This window comes from Lolium perenne, chromosome 3, assembly GCF_019359855.2.
Source record: "Lolium perenne isolate Kyuss_39 chromosome 3, Kyuss_2.0, whole genome shotgun sequence".
NCBI lineage: Eukaryota > Viridiplantae > Streptophyta > Magnoliopsida > Poales > Poaceae > Lolium > Lolium perenne.
The window spans coordinates 31,623,927-31,648,989 of NC_067246.2; the positions used below are offsets into that span (position 1 = coordinate 31,623,927).

At 42.9% G+C, this 25,063-nt stretch overlaps 1 long non-coding RNA gene across 16 annotated transcripts; it reads left to right on the top strand.

The window, feature by feature from the left end:
* The first annotated feature begins 20,506 nt into the window (after positions 1-20,506).
* LOC127340823 (uncharacterized) lies at positions 20,507-24,700 on the top strand. Of its 16 annotated transcripts, none has more exons than XR_007874922.1 (7): positions 20,507-22,248; positions 22,451-22,499; positions 23,221-23,363; positions 23,443-23,542; positions 23,789-23,904; positions 23,974-24,204; positions 24,450-24,700. It is a non-coding gene; the product is annotated as an uncharacterized lncRNA (long non-coding RNA). The 16 variants fall into 16 exon arrangements; XR_007874917.1 differs by having other exon boundaries at positions 20,507-21,069; positions 21,149-21,251; positions 21,393-23,363; XR_007874916.1 differs by having other exon boundaries at positions 20,507-21,069; positions 21,149-21,251; positions 21,945-23,363.
* The last annotated feature ends 363 nt before the right edge of the window (positions 24,701-25,063 follow it).

Below are 25,063 nucleotides of genomic sequence, written 5' to 3' on the forward strand. Positions count from 1 at the left end.
AAAATAGGACCCTGGGCGTTGATTTCGTCCAATTCCGAGAATATTTCGTTACTAGGATTTCTGAAACCAAAAATAGCAGTAAAACAAAGAATCGGCTCTTCGGCATCTTGTTAATAGGTTAGTTCCAGAAAATGCACGAATATGACATAAAGTGTGCATAAAACATGTAGATATCATCAATAATGTGGCATGGAACACAAGAAATTATCGATACGTCGGAGACGTATCAGCATCCCCAAGCTTAGTTCCTGCTCGTCCCGAGCAGGTAAACGATAACAAAGATAATTTCTGGAGTGACATGCCATCATAACCTTGATCATACTATTGTAAGCATATGTAATGAATGCAGCGATCAAAACAATGGTAATGACATGAGTAAACAAATGAATCATAAAGCAAAGACTTTTCATGAATAGTACTTCAAGACAAGCATCAATAAGTCTTGCATAAGAGTTAACTCATAAAGCAATAAATCAAAGTAAAGGTATTGAAGCAACACAAAGGAAGATTAAGTTTCAGCGGTTGCTTTCAACTTATAACATGTATATCTCATGGATATTGTCAATGTAAAGTAATATAACAAGTGCAATATGCGAGTATGTAGGAATCAATGCACAGTTCACACAAGTGTTTGCTTCTTGAGGTGGAGAGAGATAGGTAAACTGACTCAACATAAAAGTAAAAGAAAGGCCCTTCGCAGAGGGAAGCATTGATTGCTATATTTGTTCTAGAGCTTTTATTTTGAAAACATGAAACAATTTTGTCAACGGTAGTAATAAAGCATATGTATCATGTAAATTATATCTTACAAGTTGCAAGCCTCATGCATAGTATACTAATAGTGCCCGCACCTTGTCCTAATTAGCTTGGACTACCGGATCATCGCAATACACATGTTTTAACCAAGTGTCACAATGGGGTACCTCCATGCCGCCTGTACAAAGGTCTAAGGAGAAAGCTCGCATTTTGGATTTCTCGCTTTTGATTATTCTCAACTTAGACATCCATACCGGGACAACATGGACAACAGATAATGGACTCCTCGTTAATGCATAAGCATGTGGCAACAATTATTATTCTCATATGAGATTGAGGATATATGTCCAAAACTGAAACTTCCACCATGAATCATGGCTTTAGTTAGCGGCCCAATGTTCTTCTCTAACAATATGCATGCTTAACCATAAGGTGGTAGATCTCTCTTACTTCAGACAAGACGGACATGCATAGCAACTCACATGATATTCAACAAAGAATAGTTGATGGCGTCCCCAGAAACATGGTTATCGCACAACAAGCAACTTAATAAGAGATAAAGTGCATAAGTACATATTCAATACCACAATAGTTTTTAAGCTATTTGTCCCATGAGCTATATATTGCAAAGGTGAATGATGGAATTTTAAAGGTAGCACTCAAGCAATTTACTTTGGAATGGCGGAGAAATACCATGTAGTAGGTAGGTATGGTGGACACAAATGGCATAGTGGTTGGCTCAAGGATTTTGGATGCATGAGAAGTATTCCCTCTCGATACAAGGTTTAGGCTAGCAAGGCTATTTGAAACAAACACAAGGATGAACTGGTGCAGCAAGACTCACATAAAAGACATATTGTAAACATTATAAGAATCTACACCGTCTTCCTTGTTGTTCAAACTCAATACTAGAAATTATCTAGACTTTAGAGAGACCAAATATGCAAACCAAATTTTAGCATGCTCTATGTATTTCTTCATTAATAGGTGCAAAGCATATGATGCAAGAGCTTAAACATGAGCACAACAATTGCCAAGTATCACATTATCCAAGACATTTTAGCAATTTACTACATGTATCATTTTCCAATTCCAACCATATAACAATTTAACGAAGAAGAAACTTCGCCATGAATATTATGAGTAAAGCCTAAGGACATACTTGTCCATATGCTACAGCGGAGCGTGTCTCTCTCCCACACAGTGAATGCTAGGATCCATTTTATTCAAACAAAACAAAAAACAAAAACAAACCGACGCTCCAAGCAAAGCACATAAGATGTGACGGAATAAAAATATAGTTTCAGGGGAGGAACCTGATAATGTTGTCGATGAAGAAGGGGATGCCTTGGGCATCCCCAAGCTTAGACGCTTGAGTCTTCTTAGAATATGCAGGGGTGAACCACCGGGGCATCCCCAAGCTTAGAGCTTTCACTCTCCTTGATCATGTTGTATCATACTCCTCTCTTGATCCTTGAAAACTTCCTCCACACCAAACTCGAAACAACTCATTAGAGGGTTAGTGGACAATAAAAATTAACATGTTCAGAGGTGACACAATCATTCTTAACACTTCTGGACATTGCATAAAGCTACTGGACATTAATGGATCAAAGAAATTCATCCAACATAGCAAAAGAGGCAATGCGAAATAAAAGGCAGAATCTGTCAAAACAGAAAAGTTCGTATTGACGAATTTTATCGAGGCACCAGACTTGCTCAAATGAAAATGCTCAAATGGAATGAAAGTTGCGTACATATCTGAGTATCACTCACGTAAATTGGCATAATTTTCTGAGTTACCTACAGAGAAAACAGCTTAGATTCGTGACAGCAAAGAAATCTGTTTCTGTGCAGTAATCCAAATCTAGTATGAACTTTACTATCAACGACTTTACTTGGCACAACAAAACACTAAACTAAGATAAGGAGAGGTTGCTACAGTAGTAAACAACTTCCAAGACACAAAATAAAAACAAAGTACTGTAGTAAAAACATGGGTTGTCTCCCATAAGCGCTTTTCTTTAACGCCTTTCAGCTAGGCGCAGAAAGTGTGTATCAAGTATTATCAAGAGACGAAGTGTCAACATCATAATTTGTTCTAATAATAGAATCAAAAGGTAACTTCATTCTCTTTCTAGGGAAGTGTTCCATACCTTTCTTGAGAGGAAATTGATATTTAATATTACCTTCCTTCATATCAATGATAGCACCAACAGTTCGAAGAAAAGGTCTTCCCAATATAATGGGGCAAGATGCATTGCATTCAATATCCAAGACAACAAAATCAACGGGGACAAGGTTATTGTTAACCATAATATGAACATTATCAACTCTCCCCAAAGGTTTCTTTTTAGCATTATCAGCGAGATTAACATCCAAATAACAATTTTTCAATGGTGGCAAGTCAAGCATATCATAGACTTTCTTAGGCATAACAGAAATACTTGCACCAAGATCACATAAAGCATTACAATCAAAATCATTGACCCTCATTTTAATGATTGGTTCCCAACCATCCTCTAGCTTTCTAGGAATAGAAGTTTCAAGTTTTAGTTTCTCTTCTCTAGCTTTTATGAGAGCATTTGTAATATGTTTTGTGAAAGCCAAGTTTACAGCGCTAGCATTGGGACTCTTAGCAAGTTTTTGTAAGAACTTTATAACTTCAGAGATGTGGCAATCATTAAAATCTAAATCATTATGAGCTACAGCAATGGGATCATCATCCCCAAGGTTGGAAAAAATTTCAGCAGTTTTATCACAAGCAATTTCAGCAGTTTTAGCAGTTTCAGGCAGTTTCTCGCGCTTTGCATTAGAAGTGGAAACATTGCTAACACCAATTATTTTATTATTATTAGTAGGAGGTGCAGCAACTTGTGTAGCATCAACATTACTTGTGGTGGTAATAGTCCAAACTTTAGCTACATTTTTCTCTTTAGGTAGTTTTTCATTTTCTTCTCTATCCCACCTAGCACGCAATTCAGCCATTAATCTTATATTCTCATTAATTATAACTTGGATGGCATTTGCTGTAGTAACAATTTTATTTTCAATATCCTCAGGTTTAGCAGCCATTTTATTAATTAAAGAAGATTGTGACGCAGACATGTATGAGATTCGGTTTTCAGCATTTGCAAGTTTAGTTTGCAACCCAGAAATCTCCATATTCAGATTTTCAAGTTGATTTCCTATATTCTTCAACAAGGTAGATTGTTCATTCATAGTTTTAGTAAACAATTTATTTTGCTCATATTGTGATTGCATAAAGCTCTTGGTGGATCTTTCAATTTCTAACATCTTTTCCTCATTAGGTGAAACATATCTACCATAAGAGTTACCATTAGCAGGATATGGCCTAGAATTTTGAGCAACCAATGAAGCTAACGGAACATTATTAGGATCAACATTAGTCCTATCATTCATAAGCATAGACATAATAGCATCAATCTTATCACTCAAGGAAGAGGTTTCTTCGACAGAATTTACCTTCTTACCTTGTGGAGCTCTTTCCGTGTGCCATTCAGAGTAATTGATCATCATATTATCAAGGAGCTTTGTTGCTTCACCAAGAGTGATGGACATAAAGGTACCTCCAGCAGCTGAATCCAATAGGTTCCGCGAAGAAAAATTCAGTCCTGCATAAAAGGTTTGGATGATCATCCAAGTAGTCAGTCCATGGGTTGGGCAATTTTTAACCAAAGATTTCATTCTTTCCCATGCTTGTGCAACATGCTCAGTATCTAATTGTTTAAAATTCATTATGCTACTCCTCAAAGATATAATTTTAGCAGGGGGATAATATCTACCAATAAAAGCATCCTTGCATTTAGTCCATGAATCAATACTATTCTTAGGCAGAGATAGCAACCAATCTTTAGCTCTTCCTCTTAATGAGAAAGGGAACAATTTTAATTTTATAATGTCACCATCTACATCTTTATATTTTTGCATTTCACACAATTCAACAAAATTATTGAGATGGGCAGCAGCATCATCAGAACTAACACCAGAAAATTGCTCTCGCATAACAAGATTCAGTAAAGCAGGTTTAATTTCAAAAAATTCTGCTGTAGTAGCAGGTGGAGCAATAGGTGTGCATAAGAAATCATTATTATTTGTGGTTGTGAAGTCACACAACTTAGTATTTTCAGGGGTGGCCATTTTAGCAGTAGTAAATAAAGCAAACTAGATAAAGTAAATGCAAGTAACTAATTTTTTTGTGTTTTTGATATAGCAAACAGGATAGCAAATAAAGTAAAACTAGCAACTAATTTTTTTGTATTTTGATTTAGTGCAGCAAACAAAGTAGTAAATAAAACTAAGCAAGACAAAAACAAAGTAAAGAGATTGGGATGTGGAGACTCCCCTTGCAGCGTGTCTTGATCTCCCCGGCAACGGCGTCAGAAATTTGCTTGATGCGTGCAGTTGACACGTTCGTTGGGAACCCCAAGAGGAAGGTGTGATGCGCACAGCGGCAAGTTTCCCTCAGTAAGAAACCAAGGTTTAATCGAACCAGTAGGAGTCAAGAAGCACGTTGAAGGTTGATGGCGGCGGGATGTAGTGCGGCGCAACACCAGAGATTCCGGCGCCAACATGGAACCTGCACAACACAACCAAAGTACTTTGCCCCAACGAAACAGTGAGGTTGTCAATCTCACCGGCTTGCTGTAACAAAGGATTAGATGTATAGTGTGGATGATGATTGTTTGCAGAAAACAGTAGAACAGTATTGCAGTAGATTGTATTTCAGTATAGAGAATTTGACCGGGGTCCACAGTTCACTAGAGGTGTCTCTCCCATAAGATAAACAGCATGTTGGGTGAACAAATTACAGTTGGGCAATTGACAAATAAAGAGGGCATGACCATGCACATACATATTATGATGAGTATTGTGAGATTTAATTGGGCATTACGACAAAGTACATAGACCGCTATCCAGCATGCATCTATGCCTAAAAAGTCCACCTTCAGGTTATCATCCGAACCCCCTCCAGTATTAAGTTGAAAACAACACACAATTGCATTAAGTATTGCGCGTAATGTAATCAGTAACTACATCCTCGAACATAGCACCAATGTTTTATCCCTAGTGGCAACAGCACATCCATAACCTTAGAGGTTCTTGTCACTCCTCCAGATTCACGGAGACATGAACCCACTATCGAGCATAAATACTCCCTCTTGGAGTTACTTGCATCAACTTGGCCAGAGCATCTACTAATAACAGAGAGCATGCAACATCATAAACAACACATAGACATAACTTTGATAATCAACATAACAAGTATTCTCTATTCATCGGATCCCAACAAACGCAACATATAGAATTACAGATAGATGATCTTGATCATGTTCGGCAGCTCACAAGACCCGACAATTAAGCACAATGAGGAGAAGACAACCATCTAGCTACTGCTATGGACCCATAGTCCAGGGGTAGACTACTCACACATCACTCCGGAGGCGACCATGGCGGCGTAGAGTCCTCCGGGAGATGATTCCCCTCTCCGGCAGGGTGCCGGAGGCGATCTCCTGAATCCCCCGAGATGGGATTGGCGGCGGCGGCGTCTCAGTAAGGTTTTCCGTATCGTGGCTCTCGGTACTGGGGGTTTCGCGACGGAGGCTTTAAGTAGGCGGAAGGGCAGGTCAAGAGGCGGCACGAGGGGCCCACACTACAGGCCGGCGCGGCCAGGGCTTGGGCCGCGCCGCCCTGTAGTCTGGCCACCTCGTGGCCCCACTTCGTCTCCTCTTCGGTCTTCTGGAAGCTTCGTGGCAAAATAGGACCCTGGGCGTTGATTTCGTTCAATTCCGAGAATATTTCGTTACTAGGATTTCTGAAACCAAAAACAGCAGAAACAAAGAATCGGCTCTTCGGCATCTTGTTAATAGGTTAGTTCCAGAAAATGCACGAATATGACATAAAGTGTGCATAAAACATGTAGATATCATCAATAATGTGGCATGGAACACAAGAAATTATCGATACGTCGGAGACGTATCACCCGGGTCCCTGTGATAAGGCGTATATGAGTTTTTCATCTTCGGTAGAAGGCCTTTTTCTCTGTGCTTCAACCAGTTGAGTTTGCTTGAACCAACGCGTGAAGCTGGAGTTGTGCTTTTTGGTTACGTCTCCCATCTTCCTCGGCCGGCCCATATCGATGTAATTCTGCTCGACCATGCTTTTGTGCTCTTGCACGAAAGGTTCGATCAGTTTTAAGTGTTGTAGTGCGACCCGGTGAGCCCTGTCAAAGTCGTCGCGTCGATTGTCAATGCCGACATGGACTGAGCGGTAGCCCTCGCGGTGACCGACTCCAGCGAGCCTCCCGAGGTGCGTCCTGGGGGGGTAGACCAACATGATCCTCGTCGTCCTCGGTGCTTAGATAATTCTGGCAGAAGGAGATGCACTCGTAGGTTAGAAACCCCTTGGCCATGCTTGCGTCTGGACGGGTCCTATTGCGAACGTATCCTTTCATGACACCGTTCTGCCTTTCGAAAGGCATCATGTTGTGGAGGAACGTCGGGCCGAGCTGCTTGATTTCTTCAACGACATGGAGAAGGAGATGGACGCATATATCACAGAATGCGGGCGGGAAGTAAAACTCGAGCTCACATAGTATCACCACAATCTCATCCTGTAGCATCTTGAGCTGCCTCACGCCGATCGACTTCTTGGTGATAACATCAAAAAAGTTGCAAAGGCCAAACAGCGTATCACGGACGTGCTCGTCCATTATGCCTCGGATCGCAACGGGAAGTATATGCGTCATGAGCACGTGGCAATCGTGAGACTTCATCCCGGTGAACCTCTTCTTCGCTACGTCCAGATATCTGCTTATATTCCCCGAGTAACCGTGAGGAACTTTCACTCCTACGAGGCACCTGAAAAACTGCTCGAGCTCCTCCGGACTCGTTGTGAAGCAGGCAGCGGGAAGCAGCACCGTGTTCTTCTTAGCCCTTTTGCGGAGACGTTGAGTCCCTTCCGTCTGATCATCATCATCATCATCGTCGTCGTCAGTATCGGGGGCTTGAAGATCTTTCCTGATGCCAAAATGTTTAAGATCGTATCTTGCTTTCGGTCCATCCTTGGACTTTTCTGAGTTGCAAAGAGTGCCAAGCAGACTCTCGGTAACGTTCTTCGTAATGTGCATGACATCGAGGCTATGGGGCGTGTGGAGGACCTTCCAGTACTCCAAGTCGTGGAAAACAGACCTCACTTTCCATACACCGAGCAGCGGCTCTGGCTTCAGTCGCTTCTTTCCCGGCGCTGGGCACTCCTTCCAATTTTTCAGAAGATCATCGATTTCTGCGCCGCTCCTCGGGCGTGGGGGTCTGATGTCTACGGGTGCTTCTATTCTTGTAGACAGTGTTGGGCCTCCAAGAGCAGAGGTTTGTAGAACAGCAGCAAGTTTCCCTTAAGTGGATCACCCAAGGTTTATCGAACTCAGGGAGGAAGAGGTCAAAGATATCCCTCTCATGCAACCCTGCAACCACAAAGCAAGAAGTCTCTTGTGTCCCCAACACACCTAATAGGTGCACTAGTTCGGCGAAGAGATAGTGAAATACAGGTGGTATGAATGTATATGAGCAGTAGTAACGGTGCCAGAAAAGTGCTTGCTGGCGTGTAGTTGATGGTGGTAATATTGCGGACAGATGCGGTGAGAACGATAAACAAGCAGTAATAGCAGTATTGGAAACAAGGCCTAGGGATCATACTTTCACTAGTGGACACTCTCAACATTGATCACATAACAGAATAAATAGATAAATGCTAGACTCTACACCCTCTTGTTGGATGATGAACACCACTAATTGTGTAGGATTACACGAACCCTCAATGCCGGAGTTAACAAGCTCCACAATATTCGATGTTCATATTTAAATAACCTTAGAGTGCATGACAGATCAACATAACCAAACCAAGTACTAACATAGCATGCACACTGTCACCTTCACGCTACGAAAGGAGGCATAGATCACATCAATACTATCATAGCAATAGTTAACTTCATAATCTACAAGAGATCACAATCATAGCCTATGCCAAGTACTACACGATGCACACACTGTCACCATTACACCGTGCAGGAGGAATAAACTACTTTAATAACATCACTAGAGTAGCACACAGATGAATTGTGATACAAAACACATTGCAATCATAAAGAGATATAAATAAGCACTTCACTATGCTATTCATAACAGTGAATAAGTATTCTGTGAAATATAGCCTAAGAGACCCACACGGTGCACACACTGTCACCTCTACACACGTGGGACAAGGAGTCTCCGGAGATCACATAAGTAAAATCCACTTGACTAGCATAATGACATCTAGATTACAAGCATCATCATATGAATCTCAATCATGTAAGGCAGCTCATGAGATTATTGTATTGAAGTACATAGGAGAGAGATTAACCACATAGCTACCGGTACAGCCCCGAGCCTCGATGGAGAACTACTCCCTCCTCATGGGAGATAGCAGCGGTGATGAAGATGGCGGTGGTGTCGATGGAGAAGCCTTCCGGGCGCACTTCCCCGTCCCGGCGGCGTGCCGGAACAGAGACTTCTGTCCCCCAGATCTTGGCTTCGCGATGGCGGCGGCTCTGGATGGTTTCTCGTACCGTGGCTTTTCCTTCTCGAAGTTTTAGGTCAGGGACATTTATATAGGCGAAGAGGTGGAGTCGGAGGGCTGAAGAGGCGGTGACACAATAGGGCGGCGCGGCCAGGGCCTGGGCCACGCCAGCCTAGTGTCTGGTGGGCCTGTGGCCCCCTCTGGCTCCTCTCGGGTGTTCTGGAAGCTTCGTGTGATTCTAAGACTCTGGGCGTTGATTTTGTCCAATTCCGAGAATATTTCCTTACTAGGATTTCTGAAACCAAAAACAACAGAAAACAGGAACTGGCCCTTCGGCATCTCGTCAATAGGTTAGTTCCGGAAAACGCATAAAAACGATATAAAGTGTGAACAAAACATGTAGATATCATCAATAATGTGGCATGGAACATAAGAAATTATCGATACGTCGGAGACGTATCAGCATCCCCAAGCTTAGTTTCTGCTCGTCCCGAGCAGGTAAACGATAACAAAGATAATTTCTGGAGTGACATGCCATCATAACCTTGATCATACTATTGTAAACATATGTAATGAATGCAGCGATCAAAACAATGTAAATGACATGAGTAAACAACTGAATCATAAGGCAAAGACTTTTCATGAATAGTACTTCAAGACAAGCATCAATAAGTCTTGCATAAGAGTTAACTCATAAAGCAATAATTCAAAGTAAAGGCATTGAAGCAACACAAAGGAAGATTAAGTTTCAGCGGTTGCTTTCAACTTGTAACATGAATATCTCATGGATATTGGCAATGTAAAGTAATATAACAAGTACAATATGCAAGTATGTAGGAATCAATGCACAGTTCACACAAGTGTTTGCTTCTTGAGGTGGAGAGAAATAGGTGAACTGACTCAACATAAAAGTAAAAGAATGGCCCTTCGCAGAGGGAAGCATCGATTGCTATATTTGTGCTAGAGCTTTGATTTTGAAAACAAGAAACAATTTTGTCAACGGTAGTAATAAAGCATATGTGTTATGTAAATTATATCCTACAAGTTGCAAGCCTCATGCATAGTATACTAATAGTGCCCGCACCTTGTCCTAATTAGCTTGGATTACCTGGATTATCATCGCAATGCATATGTTTTAACCAAGTGTCACAAAGGGGCACCTCTATGCCGCCTGTACAAAGGTCTAAGGAGAAAGCTCGCATCGGATTTCTCGCTATTGATTATTCTCAACTTAGACATCCATACCGGGACAACATAGACAACAGATAATGGACTCCTCTTTTATGCATAAGCATGTAGCAACAATTAATTTTCTCATATGAGATTGAGGATATTTGTCCAGAACTAAAACTTCCACCATGGATCATGGCTTTAGTTAGCGGCCCAATGTTCTTCTCTAACATTATGCATGCTCTAACCATTTTAGTGGTAAATCTCCCTTACTTCAGACAAGACGGACATGCATAGCAACTCACATGATATTCAACAAAGAGTAGTTGATGGCGTCCCCAGGAACATGGTTATCACACAACAAGCAACTTAATAAGAGATAAAGTGCATAAGTACATATTCAATACCACAATAGTTTTTAGGCTATTTGTCCCATGAGCTATATATTGCAAAGGTAAAGGATAGAAATTTAAAGGTAGCACTCAAGCAATTTACTTTGGAATGGCGGAGAAATACCATGTAGTAGGTAGGTATGGTGGACACAAATGGCATAGTGGTTGGCTCAAGGATTTTGGATGCATGAGAAGTATTCCCTCTCGATACAAGGCTTAGGCTAGCAAGGTTTATTTGAAACAAACACAAGGATGAACCGGTGCAGCAAAACTCACATAAAAGACATATTGTAAACATTATAAGACTCTACACCGTCTTCCTTGTTGTTCAAACTCAATACTAGAAATTATCTAGACCTTAGAGAGACCAATTATGCAAACCAAATTTTAGCAAGCTCTATGTATTTCTTCATTAATAGGTGCAAAGTATATGATGCAAGAGCTTAAACATGAGCACAAAAATTGCCAAGTATCACATTATCCAAGACATTTTAGTAATTACTACATGTATCATTTTCCGATTCCAACCATATAACAATTTAACGAAGAAGAAACTTTCGCCATGAATACTATGAGTAAAGCCTAAGGACATATTTGTCCATATGCAACAGCGGAGCGTGTCTCTCTCCCACACAATGAATGCTAGGATCCATTTTATTCAAACAAAACAAAAACAAAAACAAACCGACGCTCCAAGCAAAGTACATAAGATGTGACCGAATAAAAATATAGTTTCAAGAGAAGGAACCTGATAATTTTGTCGATGAAGAAGGGGATGCCTTGGGCATCCCCAAGCTTAGATGCTTGAGTCTTCTTGAAATATGCAGGGGTGAACCACCGGGGCATCCCCAAGCTTAGAGCTTTCACTCTCCTTGATCATATTGTATCATCCTCCTCTCTTGATCCTTGAAAACTTCCTCCACACCAAACTCGAAACAAACTCATTAGAGGGTTAGTGCATAATCAAAAATTCACATGTTCAGAGGTGACACAATCATTCTTAACACTTCTGGACATTGCTCAAAGCTACTGGAAGTTAATGGAACAAAGAAATCCATCCCTCATAGCAAAAGAGGCAATGCGAAATAAAAGGCAGAATCTGTCAAAACAGAACAGTCCGTAAAGACGAATTTCTAAGAGGCACCAGACTTGCTCAAATGAAAATTCTCAAATTGAATGAAAGTTGCGTACATATCTGAGGATCACTCACGTAAATTGGCATAATTTTCTGAGTTACCTACAGAGAATTTTGCCCAGATTCGTGACAGCAAAGAAATCTGTTTCTGCGCAGTAAGCCAAATCTAGTATGAACCTTACTATCAAAGACTTTACTTGGCATAACAATGCACAAAACTAAGATAAGGAGAGGTTGCTACAGTAGTAACAACTTCCAAGACACAAATATAAAATAAAAGTGCTGTAGTAAAATAAACACATGGGTTATCTCCCAAGAAGTTCTTTCTTTATAGCCATTAAGATGGGCTCAGCAGTTTTAATGATGCACTCGCAAGAAATAGTAGTTGAAGCAAAAGAGAGCATCAAGAGGCAAATTTAAAACACATTTAAGTCTAACATGCTTCCTATGAAAAGGAATCTTGTAAGTAAACAAGTTCATGAAGAGCAAAGTAACAAGCATAGGAAGATAGAACAAGTATAGCTTCAAAAATTTCAGCACATAGAGAGGTGTTTTAGTAACATGAAAATTTCTACAACCATATTTTCCTCTCTCATAATAACTTTCAGTAGCATCATGAGCAAACTCAACAATATAACTATGATATAAAGCATTCTTATCATGAGTCTCATGTATAAAATTATTACTCTCCACATAAGCATAATCAATTTTAGTAGTTGTAGTGGGAGCAAATTCAACAAAGTAGCTATCATTATTATTCTCATCATCAAATATAGGAGGCATATTGTAATCATAATCAAATTTATCCTCCATAACAGGCGGTACTAAAAGACTACTATCATTATAATCATCATAAATAGGAGGCAAAGTATCATCAAAGTAAATTTCCTCCTCAATGCTTGGGGGACTAAAAATATCATGCTCATCAAAACCAGCTTCCCCAAGCTTAGAATTTTCCATATCATTAGCAACAATGGTGTTCAAAGTGTTCATACTAATATGTTCCATGGGTTTTTAAATTTTCGGATCAAACCATCCATGTCTTAAATCAGGAAATAGAATAAGAAGCTCATTGTTGTCCATTATGCCTTACTAGTGTAAACAAGAGACAAAAAGATGCAACTGCAGGATCTAAAGGAAATAGCTTCGAGCACACACACAATGGTGCCAGAAAAGTACTTAGTTACCTGGAACCGGAGTATGAGTGCCTTTTACCTTTCCTCCCCGGCAACGGCGCCAGAAAAGTACTGTTACCTGGAACCGGAGTATGAGTGCCTTTTACCTTTCCTCCCCGGCAACGGCGCCAGAAAAGTGCTTGATGTCTACGGGTGCTTCTATTCTTGTAGACAGTGTTGGGCCTCCAAGAGCAGAGGTTTGTAGAACAGCAGCAAGTTTCCCTTAAGTGGATCACCCAAGGTTTATCGAACTCAGGGAGGAAGAGGTCAAAGATATCCCTCTCATGCAACCCTGCAACCACAAAGCAAGAAGTCTCTTGTGTCCCCAACACACCTAATAGGTGCACTAGTTCGGCGAAGAGATAGTGAAATACAGGTGGTATGAATGTATATGAGCAGTAGTAACGGTGCCAGAAAAGTGCTTGCTGGCGTGTAGTTGATGGTGGTAATATTGCGGACAGATGCAGTAGAACAGTAAACAAGCAGTAATAGCAGTATTGGAAACAAGGCCTAGGGATCATACTTTCACTAGTGGACACTCTCAACATTGATCACATAACAGAATAAATAGATAAATGCTAGACTCTACACCCTCTTGTTGGATGATGAACACCACTAACTGTGTAGGATTACACGAACCCTCAATGCCGGAGTTAACAAGCTTCACAATATTCGATGTTCATATTTAAATAACCTTAGAGTGCATGACAGATCAACATAACCAAACCAACTACTAACATAGCATGCACACTGTCACCTTCACGCTACGAAAGGAGGCATAGATCACATCAATACTATCATAGCAATAGTTAACTTCATAATCTACAAGAGATCACAATCATAGCCTACGCCAAGTACTACACGATGCACACACTGTCACCATTACACCGTGCAGGAGGAATAAACTACTTTAATAACATCACTAGAGTAGCACACAGATGAATTGTGATACAAAACACATTGCAATCATAAAGAGATATAAATAAGCACTTCACTATGCTATTCATAACAGTGAATAAGTATTCTGTGAAATATAGCCTAAGAGACCCACACGGTGCACACACTGTCACCTTTACGCACGTGGGACAAGGAGTCTTCGGAGATCACATAAGTAAAATCCACTTGACTAGCATAATGACATCTAGATTACAAGCATCATCATATGAATCTCAATCATGTAAGGCAGCTCATGAGATTATTGTATTGAAGTACATAGGAGAGATATTAACCACATAGCTACCGGTACAGCCCCGAGCCTCGATGGAGAACTACTCCCTCCTCATGGGAGACAGCAGCGGTGATGAAGATGGCGGTGGTGTCGATGGAGAAGCCTTCCGGGGGCACTTCCCCGTCCCGGCGGCGTGCCAGAACAGAGACTTCTGTCCCCCAGATCTTGGCTTCGCGATGGCGGCGGCTCTGGATGGTTTCTCGTACCGTGGCTTTTTCCTTCTCGAAGTTTTAGGTCAGGGACCTTTATATAGGCGAAGAGGCGGAGTCGGAGGGCTGAAGAGGCGGTGACACAATAGGGCGGCGCGGCCAGGGCCTGGGCCGCGCCAGCCTAGTGTCTGGTGGGCCTGTGGCCCCCTCTGGCTCCTCTCGGGTGTTCTGGAAGCTTCGTGTGATTCTAAGACTCTGGGCGTTGATTTCGTCCAATTCCGAGAATATTTCCTTACTAGGATTTCTGAAACCAAAAACAGCAGAAAACAGGAACTGGCCCTTCGGCATCTCGTCAATAGGTTAGTTCCGGAAAACGCATAAAAACGATATAAAGTGTGAACAAAACATGTAGATATCATCAATAATGTGGCATGGAACATAAGAAATTATCGATACGTCGGAGACGTATCAGGGTCCATCGGGCTCATCTTTACCATTGAACAGATCACCGCGTTTTCTCCACGGGTGATCCAAGCGAAGCCACCTTCGAGCACCTGGGTACACGGTTTTCGAGGACCCGGGATCCCTTGGTAGCTGTAGATGCGGGGTCTCATCCATGCACTTCACATAGCCGTTGAATCCGTGGCCGACCTGGGCAGATACATATGCGTAACCAGGATAGTCCGTGACCGTCGTGATCAACGCGGCTCTCATATCGAAATAAGTTCTAGTGTAGGCGTCCCACGTACGGGGTGGCGTCTTCCACAATGTGTCTAACTCCTCTTTCAGCAGCCCGAGATACAAATGCATGTCGACACCTGGTTGTTTCGGCCCCTGAATGAGAATACTCAGGTGTATGTACCTTTGCTTGGTGCACAGCCACGGGGGTAGGTTGTAAGGCCATACAAACACAGGCCAGGTGCTATGTGTGCTACTCTGGTTGCCGAACGGATTGACTCCATCGGTGCTCATACCCAGCCTGATGTTCCTTGTGTCGCCCCCGAACCTAGGGAAGGCGATGTCCAATGCTTGCCACTGTCCAGCGTCTGAAGGGTGTGTCAGCATATAGCCCATCTCCGGATCTTCTTCGGGCTTCTGCCTTTCCGCGTGCCATTGCATGAGCTTTGCTTCCTTAGGGTCCACGAAATACCGCTGCAGACGGGGAGTGATAGGAAAGTACCATACCACTTTTCGAGGTACCTTCTTGTTCCCAACCTTGTACCGTCCGTGGACGCACACCGGACATGTGGTTATGTCCTTGTACTCGCACCTATAAATCACACAATCATTAATGCAGGCGTGGTATTTTTCGTGCGGTAGGTCAAGGGGACACACGACTTTCTTGGCCTCCTCGATACTACTTGGCAATGTGTTCCCCTCCGGGAGACGATCGTGCCAGAATTTTAAGTTCTTGCTGAAGCTGGAATCGGTCCACTTGTTCTGCGTCTTCATCTGCAGGTAATCAAGCGTTACATGCAAGCGCGTATCCTGCGGACGGCACCCAGGAAAGATCGGAGTCATCCCGTCTTTCTCCATTTGCGACAGCTTGGCTCTCTCTCTAGCTGCAACTCTATCGTTGCTCGTCTCCTGGAGGAGAAGATCTTGAACATGAGAGTCCCGCAAGGCCGAAATTAGCGGGGTCGCGCCGGAATCTTCTTCTTCATCATGATGATATTCTCCGCCGGCATCTTCTTCTTCATGATGATCTTCTCCGCCGACTTCTTCTTCATGATGATAGTCCCCGTCGGCATGATGATAGTCTTCTTCATGATGATAGTCATCTCGCTCGACATGGTCTTGATGCGCACCATTTGATGGGGCCGGACGCGCCTGGTTGTCTTGCATGAAACCGCGCCTCAGCAGGTGCTCCTCCAGTTGTCCGGAATCAGGGTTGATCCAACGCTCGAGTTTGCATGATCGACACGGACATCTTATCTGGCGCCTATTGTTCCGAATCATGTCCTCCTTCGCGTATATCTTGTATCTAGAGATTCGAGCGGAACTCATCGAGAGGACCATGCTTGCCTGCAAATGGTATACATAGAACAGGAAATTAGAACCGCAACAAATGCACACACATGCATGGGCCGTACCTCTCCTCAAGGTATTACATGGAGCGGAAAAATTTGGCATGACCTCTCCTCAAAGTAGGACATATGGGTAGTGCAAAATTTGCCGAAACGGAAATGAATCAACATTTTGGCAAACATCCATGCACCACACCGGCACACACACAAGTGCTTCACCTGCAACAAGCATCCATACACACGACGGCCACACAAGATCTACAAGCATATGCATGTCTCCTCCAAGCATATGTATGTCTCTTCCAACTACTCACCTTGTAGATTCGATACCGAGACGAGACCGCGATCGATGAGTTCGAGAGGAGGAGAGAGTATGGAGAGCCTTCTCCTCAACTCCAATTATGTATCAACCAAAGTAAGTGCAATAAATACCCAAGCAAGTGAAAAGTAGAACCAAAATGATATGAGAGAGAAGGGGGGATGAGCTAGATGGAGGAAGAAGAATGGCTTGTGTAGTGTGGTAGGTAGGAGGTTGGCTCACTTTTGTATATCTGGTTCGCTAATTCTGTGGCGCACCGAGCACAGTGCGCCACATAATACCTTATTTCTGTGGCGCACCGAGCACAATGCGCCACAGAATAGCTTATTTTTGTGGCGCACAGTGTGCGTGCGCCACAGAATAAAGAATTTCTGTGGCGCACTGGTGTGAGTGCGCCATAGAAATAGTAAAACCAATGATTGGGGGTGACAGGTTGTGGGGCCCACCAAGTTTTTGTGGCGTACAGTTCCCTGGTGCGCCACAAAATTAAGCTATTTTTGTGGCGCACCTCACCTGGTGCGCCACAAAATAAATTTCTGTGGCGCATTTTTAATGGTGCGCCACAGAACTAAGCTCCGCCTATAAGGGTTTTCCTACTAGTGTCGTCTTCATCCATCTTCTACGCCGTCTTCGTCTCTCTTCATCTTCTACACCATCTTCATCTCTCTTCGACACCGTCTTCGTCATTGTACACCGTCTTCTCCATCTTGCAACCTTGAATCCAACACATGGCTATGGACTTGACCTAAGATTGATTCTCAATGCAACCGTTAGTCCATAGGGATTGTCATCAATTACCAAAACCACACATTGGGTAATGGACATGTTCTTTCAACAGGGCCCAATTTGGTTGGGTCCCGAGAAAGCACTCGCAAAGGGTGATAAAAATTGAGACGTGGAGAATGGAATTGGGAGTCAGCTGGTGCAGCTGTAACCCGTACACAAAGAGCAATCCACGAAGAAACTCGTGGATTGGGGCGAAGAGACCGCGGATGAGGTGGTCGACGAAACTAACCCAATACTGAATGGGGGGCGCTGGGAAGCTTTCCTCGCTGGGGAAGATCAGCGATTCCTTCTTCTTCTTCTTCATCAGGCCGAGCTTTTTCATCAGGTTGGCATCCTGGTTGGAGATCTTGGATCTCTCCCACTCAGCAGCTTCCAGATCTTGCACCGCCATGCTTGCCTCGGGAGTACTATGCCTTGTGAGCCTTGACCGCGGTGGCATTAACGGATGTGCTGGAGAAAGGAGGGGCGTGGTTGAGCGCATGAGGTTTTGGTTGTAGTGAGAGTTTGCAGAAAGGGATTTGTGCGCGGCGCAGCGAAGAGATTGCTGGAGGAAGAAGAAGACCCTTTTATATAGCAAACCTATGAATCGACGTACCGTTGGATGCAGAAGGAATGGATTAGATGATTTACACGTGTCTCCATGGGTAATAAAGTCTTTTTACTGCGATGGAACTGGACGGGCGCTACAGTGCGTGTGCCGGAAAAAGCGGAGGACGTGTGTCCCCCACTTGAGAAACGTGTCACAGACCGCAGGTTTTCGGACCCACAAGTCAGGGACAGGACGAGGTTCGCGTTCTCCCAATACAGCGGTCGTGGCTATCGTCAGCACTGATGTCACTTTTAAAGAGAGAAATTTTGACTGCGGTGCATTGAGAATTGGCGACAAGGTGGATTGATGATAACTTCGTGAGCTTTTGATCGAATACAAGTTTTTGATCAAATGCTCGGGGGCTACTTGTGAAAGAAGGAAACCTCGAGTATGGCAAGAAAAGAAAAGGCGAGAGCCTATGATCAAATACAAGCATTTGTTCATATGCTCGAGGGCTACTCCCATCGGGAGCGCTGGTCGCGCACCCAATAAAGATGGAAGAATTCGAAAAGATAACAATATAACGACAAGAGATGTTAAAATGGTGAGCCTACAACCAAGTACAAGCACTAGGTTGTAGCCTCGGGGGCTACTCCCATCGGGAACGCTCTTCGCGTGCCCGATGAAGTTATAAAAGGCATGGTGAGCATATTTTCGAGTTATACAAATAACTCTTCATATACACCCATCGGGAGGACAAGAAAAAAAAATACAAGTCATCCGATGACTCGAATAAATCTGCTATTCCAACAGCCAAAAAAGCACTCGACAATATATTCTCAGAGTGCCTTAGTCGAAAATTAATCTCTGAATGCCGCAATACTTTGCGAAGGTAAGTCCCCGGGAACCGTCCTGTGCGGCGTGGCACCGCCTCTGACGGCGCTTTGCTACTTTTTCCGTATCAGCAGATGCGAAGAAAAATCCTAACGGACGCGTTAGGTACCCGAAAAAACATGACTGGAATTCTGGTAAGACCTTAAGCGGTGCATGTCGAATTACACCAGTATCCCGAGATCATGTCCAGGGACGTGATCTTGAAGTAGGTTTTGGTGGATTGCCGCAAGAGCAGTTAACTAGTACCTGATCCGTCAGATGAACTAGCCCCAATTACCTTTATCCGTGTACAATATACGATTGTTTTGTTAAAGATATGTGTTAACTAGATTATGGTAATTGTAAAGTTGGAGATTTTTCCTTGATTTTCTGATTCAAGCAAAATCTCGGGGGCTACTGACATAGGCATCCCCAATGGGCCTGCCGAAGATGATACCCGGGGTTTTACTGAAGGCCCATGATCCAAAGTTTATAAAGCCCGGAAGTCCAGTCGGGAGATAGTTTGGAAAGATAGAATTGTATTAGGAATATTGACTTGTAACTATTACGGGACGGACTCAAATAGTCTCCCGAACTCTGTAACTTGTGTATCACGAAACCATCCGCTCCACCTCCTATATAAAGGGGAGTCGAGGGATAAAGAAAGGATCGATTCTATTGCCAACGCAACCCTAGTTTTTTAATAGTCGAGTACTTTTCCGTCTGAACCTTCGAGATCTACTTTCCCTCTACTTCCAACTAAACCCTAGTCTACAATTTGTAGGCATTGACAAGTTAATACCTTATCAACCGGTGCCGACCATGATGACACTTGCGGTGTTGTTTCCCTACATAGAGAGTCCAACATGAAGCCTTTAATTATATACCTCACCTTGGGCCTCAGTCTTAGGGTGAAAACCTAGGACCTTGTGTATCAGGTGATCACGGTGCATTTGCACCGTTCTCTTCTTGGTGGTATCGCTTTATTGTACTACCTCGTTTCAAAGAATAAGGCGCACGCATGTTCCAAAACAAACTTTGACCATAAAAATTGATCAATCTTGATTATATTATAAGTACTCCCTCCGTCTAAAAATTGATGTCTCATTTTTTTTCTAGATACAGACGTATTTAGATGCATTTTAATTAGAGATACATCCGTATCTAGATAAAATTAAGATACCTATTTTTAGACGGAGGGAGTAATTAGTATTGTTGGATTCATATTGAAAATCATTTTTTAATGATACTAATTTGATACAAATAATGTTTATCTATTTAAAGTAATTTTTCGTCAAACAAAAAACACGTAAATCGATGACGCCTTATCTACACTACTTAAAAAGGAGGAACATGTTCCCCATTCTGCCACCTCCCACTACGACCAACGTTTCGTCGTCCTCGTGCTAATCCCGTCCCGCACACGCCTATGGGCCGCGGCAAACATGGGCCGTGCTTCACCGCACGCACGCCAAGGATCCCGTCCTCGCCCCCCTCCCCGCCAAGGCTCCTCGCCTCGCCGCCTGTTGTTCCCCATCTTCTGTATCGTCGCCTGCCTCCATCGCGACGCGCCGCCTTCGACGACCCGGAGCGCATCGTCCTCGAGTGGATCGATGGATGCCGCGGTGTCTCCTCCAGCGGATTCGTCCTCTGTGGGTTCCCCATCGTCAGCGCCTGCTTGATGGCCTCCAAGATGACGCTCTGCCCCCACCCCAGCCGCCGGCCGCTCCATCTCGAGGTCAACCCAGCCCTCTATCTCGCCCACCGCCCCATCTTGTGCGTTGGTATTCGAGCAGCAGCGGACTGGGCGTGGTTCAACCTCGACGGTGAGGGGAAGGGTCCGTCGACGGAGGAGGTGGGGCAGAGATAGGCCACCGAGAGAGCACATTCATCTTCCCGTGCTGGGCCTCAGCGCCATCATCCTCGTCCAGGGCTCCGCGCTTGCTACATCTGGTAATTAACCTAGATACTTCGTTCCAGACCTCCAGATATGCCCTCAAGGTGTTTGACGAATTGCTAACCAGTCTGTTAGTATACAAGCAAGCCCACTGATGATCTCAAGTCACGTTTTCCTGGGAGCTATTGACCTTTTTACATTGATATAAAAGGATATATTGGGAACCAAGAACCTTCAGGTTAGTTTGTATAATTGTTTTAGTAACCTAATTTATAGCTAATTGAAAGAGTTTTGTTCTTCATTAACAATCTTTTCTACCGGTTGATCTATGATACATAACTAAGCTGTTACGTGATCTGCATTAATGTTCTTCATCTAGAAGAGGAGAGCAGCCGCCAATTTGCTTCCCTCCATGCTTGCCTCGTGGCCATGATTTGCATTAATGTTCTGGAATTGGAATTGAGTGTGAATTTGCAGCTGGTTTTACCGTAAGTTAAAATGCGAGTATGTCGAGGGGGACAAGGGCAACAAAACTAAATTTAATTGATGTTTTGAAAAATTTCCTTTGAAGGATCGCATACTTTTTCCTACTGCAGTTCAGATATTAAGCAAACATCCTCCGTCCAATGCTCCCTTTGAGGCTTGGTTCAAGAAGTGGCTCTTAATTTATGTGTTTGTTGTTATGTCAGATAGGTGGTCATCCTTAATGTATAAATGAATATGCATAAGCCTAAGTATATGTGCAGACTAATTTTCCAGATTTATAAATTGCATACTCACACCAGTAAAAAAACATAGCAGTAAGATGGATAGTGTAGGTTCCCATAACGATCTAAATCAGAATTTATGTGGATAGACAATATGTGCCTATGATATAGCCTCATTGACTAAAAAATACTTGTTCACTGCTTTTAATCGTTGTTTGTTCCAGTCATAGCATACCATATGTATCGCGGCTGAATATTCGGCAACACGTCTGCACCACACTTCAGTTCCCCATCGACTGTGTTCATGCTATCCACCATATCAATATGGGAATACCACCAGATGGTGTCAACTCTTGGAACTCCGCTGTCCCAATGATCTTTCATGGCGACCAGATGCCCACACCAAGGTACTGAAGTGAATGTCGACAGTTGCGGTTAAAGTTTCAACCATGCCTTGCGTTTGTCGCTGGATGTCCTGCTCGCTCCGCATCCTGACTTCCAACAAGCGGTACTCAGTTACATTTGCCGGTAGGTAGAGCGTGATGTTCTGTTCCTTGCTTGGTTCCAGGTTGCTCCTTGTCACTCTCATCCCTGACTTCATTTTTCTATGAGATTTAGAAGATTTTAGGTCAGGGTCATGCTGGTTAAGAGTATTGACAAAATTTAATTGGAAATTGGTTTTACTATGCAAAATTCAAGGTTGTGTTCATGCTGACATTGGCCCTTTCAGGTTTGTATGTGTTGCAAGCTCTGGTACCAATTGGTTGTTCATTTTCCATGTATGTCTTTTGCCTAAGCAATAGGAGAAAGGAATCAATATCTTTTTTTAGCTTGGTTCTCAGTTACTCCTTATTTGGGCCAATATGCTTTGTGTGGTTCCAACTATTAGATCGCATCTTGGACATACACAAATATTCAGTAAAGATATGTATTTGTTTTTATTAAAAAGCCAAGTATTAGGTACCAATGCATATGATCTGTAACACAATTTATTTACTACAACATTGGAATAGTTAAATGTTTGCAGAAGAATATCTTCTTACGGAATATTTTCTACTGAAGGTAATCCACCTTTTCTATTTCTTTTGATCCTACGTAACCCTCTATAGTTCGTCAGCCCAAATCCCATGAACTCGTCATGTTGTCTTAAAAGAGAGCTTTTTTCTTAATTAGTCAATGGCATCTTTGCACATCTCCTTTGTTTGTATCCATAATTTTTTTAAATATATAGATATGGAAACATAGATGCAATTTCAGTATGCTCTGAGTTGACTAAAAAAATACGATTTAAACTGAACTATGGTGTTTTTAAATGTAGTGTAGAGTTTTGCAACGGATGATAAAGAAATATCTCTAGAAATATTTAATTTTAATAGCCCACTAGACTTCTTTTGTTTCAGAGTACATGCTGTATCAAGCTTGCTTCATTCTTCGGCGCCATTGATCTCATTTTGCTCGAAATTCTGCATACTAAAGATGGTGTTGTATTGCTTTGTACAGGTGATCAGGATATTGTTGAAAGATTTTCCACTGAGAGAGGAAGTTTCTTTAGATGTCGAAGCATGTCTGCTTATGTTCAAAGGTTAATTAATGGTGTGTGTGTTGCAAAGATTAATTATCCAGCGGTTGTAGCTCCCCGTTTGGTAAGAGTCATTTTGAGCTAATTTCCTTGATGACTAAAATTCTAGAAGGTATATGGTGACTCTTTTTTTGTCTATTCAGCAAGTGGGTAGATTGGATTAGCTTCATATACTTCGGTGAAGTGCAGGTTCAGCTGTGGTTCTCATCTAAAGAAGAGTGTCATAGCTATTATCAAATTTAGGTGAGAACCAGAACCTGTATACTCATACTCTCAATCAGTGCATAGTGCTCTCAGGGTACCCAATCCATGGGATACTGGTTGAGGAGCACTAAACTTACAGGAATGCTTCTCTGGAATGAATTCATTGGGTGTATTTGCACTTACACTGTTTGGTGGTGTTGCATATATATTGTTAGAATTATAACTGGTATCCTCCAAATGTTGCTTATATATTACGAGTTGTTGAAGAATAACAAATATTATTAGGTACCCTGAGAGCACTCTGGACGAGGAGGGGAGGAGCACTGCCTCCTCGCGCTGCTCGTCGACTCGTCCGCACTGGATGCCCTTGTGCACTCGCTTGAGGTGCCTATGACGCCAAGGTGAGCATCTCCTCATCTCTCTACTAGGTTTTGCCATCTCTACCTACGTTGTTTGATGTCTGTGTGCAGATCGCCGCGCGGAATCGAGCGATGCGGGATGACGCCACGACGGAGTGGTGGTCAGTTGTAGCAGTCAGGCTAGGACAGCGCAAGGAGGGGTGGCTGTCAGGCAGTTGCCGGGCAGAATTGTGCGCGAACGATGGGCGACTCCGCGACGGAGTGGTGGTCAGATCCACACGTGAGGCGCAGGGACTGTCACTCCGTATACCAGCGCGTGCAGCTGATAGCAAGTTTGGTGAGGTGATTTTCTTCCTATTTCCCCCCTCTGTTCATGGTCTCTCTATTGCGCGACATTGTTTGTTGGGAGATGCAGAGGTGGCAGTCCATGAGGAGAAAGCCTGAATGCAATGGCCGCAGCGCTCGCGCCATGGTTGCCTGGAGCATGGGCGATTTTTTCCTCATATGAGAGCCTCCAATTTTTCCATTTAATTTTGCTTGTTCCTTGCTTTTCTTATCGTTTAACACAAGCAAAACGTTTGCTGCAGCGCTGCTGGACGTCGAGGTGTTATGGGTGAGGCCGACTGAGACCAGATCCAGTGCATCCTTAGTGGTTCAGACCAAGACCTGTGTCAATGTTTGAGAAATATATGTAACCATGAAAGGCATTTATTGCTCAGAATTACTTATTTAGAACTGAAATATTGTTATATTATACATGCCTCCAAATCTTGAGATAGAGACAACAAATGAATATAGCATTATGTGATGCTCTTGGCAACTGCAGGAAGGTTTTACAGTCATCGGTGAATTTTACAAATATTTTCGTATTGGTTTGAATTTTGAAGCCGATATGCAATAGCATCTTTCACAGAATGAAATTGCTCAATGCTTATATATTATAAAAGCCTGTAGAGCTTGAGGGAGGCCCTGTCGTGAATGGTCGGATGACTATTGGGCATCGTGTTGAAAATTCTTCAGAGGTATATAACCCTTCTTTCATTCCTACAATCTCCATTCTTGCTGTTTTTACAAACTTAGATTCGGAGATTGGTTGTCGCATTAAATCGTGACTGGTCGGATGACTATTCGGAGAGGCTAATATTCTGCGAAGCTAAGAAGGTACTTTGCTACGCGGAGGGTGGAAAATGAAATAAAATAG